Source organism: Lithobates pipiens, unplaced genomic scaffold (genome assembly GCF_037356315.1).
Source record: "Lithobates pipiens isolate NorthernLeopardFrog02 unplaced genomic scaffold, aLitPip1_a1.2 Scaffold_28, whole genome shotgun sequence".
Taxonomy (NCBI): Eukaryota; Metazoa; Chordata; class Amphibia; order Anura; family Ranidae; genus Lithobates; species Lithobates pipiens.
Window position 1 is genome coordinate 45092025 of NW_027507789.1, and position 2911 is coordinate 45094935.

The following is a 2911-nucleotide window of genomic DNA, read 5'->3' on the forward strand; positions in this document are numbered from 1 at the left end:
TTGTATGTCGCAGAGAAGGTGGAGAGCGAAATTGCATGGGGGGAAGGGGGCCTTAAGAAAATGTTTGCCCAGGGTCCAATCAATATTAAAGACGGCCCTGGCACTACGGTACCTTTAAATCTGTTAATAGGCCTCTTGGCGACAAGCTGGCTCTGAGACAACCCACTGACCACAGTGCACCCATTAATCACTTCCAGTTCAACCCCTTTTATCTGAAATACCACCATCAGGACCCATACGACGATGGGTCCCGAACTCATCCTTCCGAGGTGTCTTCCTTCTCCCGCAAAGACCAACACCTGCCACTGCCACGACATTCTGCAACAAAACCATTCTGTAAAAAAGAAGTATTAAACATACTACCCTAAAATTACCCAATTAGGGAGGGAGGGGGGGAATCTTTTCCTCCTGCGCCGTTGGTGACGTTGGGGAGGTGCCAAGTTCTTATAACCCCCTGAAACCCCTCCCCCTTTTTGTTACCACCAATCCCTTCATCGCTCTCATCTTACTACCCCACTGTTTCCCCTGTCATGCCAGCCCTACACTACCACTAATGCCGCGTACACACAACCGGACTTCTTGACAGCAAAGGTCCGACGGAATGAGTCCGTCAGACAATTCAATCGTGTGTGGGCTCCATCGGACCTTTGTTTGCCAAAAATCTGGCAGACTTTAAAAATAGAACATGTTTTACATTTTCCCACCGGAACTCCGCCGGACCGAGAAATCCGTTCGTGTGTATGCTAGTCCGACGGACAAAAACCAATGCTAGGGCAGCTATTGGCTACTGGCTATGAACTTCCTTATTCTAGTCCGGTCATACGTCCTCACGTTCAAATCCGTCGGACTTTGGTGTGATTGTGTGTGGCCAAGTCCGTTCATTCAGAAAGTCAGTCGGAACTCCGCCGAAAGTCAGTCGGAAAGACCACCGGACCTAGTCCCTCAAAAAGTCCGGTCGTGTGTACGCGGCATTAGTTCTCTCTCCGGGCTTTTCTTGTAAACCTGATTACTTCACCTGAAGGGTCTGGTATGGATATTTGGGGGGAACCCCACATCATTTTTTTTTTGACCCAGGGTTCCCTTAATATCCATTTTTTTTTTTTTGAAAGCCAGTGGCGTGCAAAACACACTCCAAAAAACTTCACCCGGTGCATAAAAAATGTGCACACACATAGAGAGTGACACAAAAAAGTGCAGACGGGTACACAAGTCCTCTAAAATCAGAGGACCTTGTCCTGAATCCCCCGGGGCGTTAGGCTCCTGACAGGGACAAGAACACTTAAAACTTGGTCTTCCTGGCCGAAACCAGTCAGACCCCGTTCTTCGGAAGGTCTGCCGAAACAGACCCACCCAAATACTAGGTAGGGCTCCCCCGAAGGAAGACCCCAAACCCTAAGGCAGAGGGTGAACTAAGCCAGAAGGCCATGTCCACCCCCACACCAGACTTTCAGGACAGGCCCTAGAACCTGTGACCCTACTCATCACAGCAAACGTGCAAAGTGACAAAACAAGACGTGACAAGACACACTGAAAATAAATAAAAAGTGGGGAAGGGATAGTGGAGAGGAGAGTGAAAAGGTGGTCGTTGTGTGAAACAACGACCAGGCCCTCCGGCCGGGAATAAAAAATTCCTCTGGTCCCAGCCAAAAGGCCCGGCCCAAGAGGCAGGTGCTAAAAAAGCGTGTCATGGTGCAGTGACCGTGGTGCCCAAAATCAAAGTGACCCTCACTCACAGTGATTGTTAGGCACCCCTGGACTGCCACTCCAGGGGCACATACTCCATAGGCTTTCAAGACCGCCCCCGACCCCCGGCCCAGACCACAGCAGCCCCCACCCCAGACAGGAAGGCATGAAGATCAGGAAGCTTGGTGAGAGCCCTTTACCATCAGGCTCCACCGTCGCTCCCATCACTCCTTCCTAATTATATTCGGATGTACTAACCGGCACTCCCCCTCATCCATAAGGAGTAACCAGCGTTCCTTTCCGAAAAACTGCCCGGGGCTAGAGCTACCCCAATCCAGACCAGAGGCCGGGAACCCGGCCCTCTGGATCCGACCAGGCAGCACCTGCCCTCACCAGGGGCATCCTTCCAGATGGCTCAGACTCAACCATGCATCGGCCCCCAGTATACTGTCGGGCGGCACGACGTGGCCCCTACCGAAACCATCCTTCGGGATGCAAATTACACCATCGGAGAGCGCCGCCCAAACCCTCTCAAATAGGGATGGACCAGCGCCTCCTTTGGCAACTGATAAGAACAGATACTACACTTGATCTTAGCCAAAAGGCCGAGAAGGGTTCCCTTAATATCCATACCAGACCTGAAGTGCCTGGTAATTGAATTTGGGGGAACCCCACGCTTGTTTTTATTTTTATCAATGACTTTCAATGACTGTTATCTGTATTATGGAGAGCCGATTATGGGGAGCTGACAATTCATTATAGCGACGAGTGCTTTTAAATTACTTTTTTTTCTGCAGAAATTACACTTTGTGCAGGGACAGTTCTAAGCACAGGAAACATACGCCCCTTTACAGGCATACTATACACACCCCCCAGGTATGAAATTTAAAGGAATATTACACTTTTATTGTTTCACTTTAAGCATTATTAAAATCACCGCTTCCGAAAAAACAGCGGTTTTTAAAACTTATTTTTGCATTGATACATGTCCCCTGGGGCAGGACCCAGGTCCCCAAACATTTTTTATGACAATAACTTGCATATAAGCCTTAAAAATTAGCACTTTTGATTTTGAACGTTCGAGTCCCATAGACTTTAATAGGGTTCTAAAGTTCACACGAAGTTTAGGTCTGTTCGCAGGTTCTGGTGGGAACTGAACCGGGGGTGTTCGGTTCATCCTTACTGTTCACCTTCACCATCACAGGAGTGAGCTACTTCTCTGATTCAG

The 2911-nt window shown here is 49.2% G+C and overlaps 1 pseudogene; it reads right to left on the bottom strand.

The window, feature by feature from the left end:
- Nucleotides 1-2192: 2192 nt before the first annotated feature.
- On the bottom strand, nucleotides 2193-2300 carry LOC143937534 (U2 spliceosomal RNA; annotated as a pseudogene).
- Nucleotides 2301-2911: the final 611 nt, after the last annotated feature.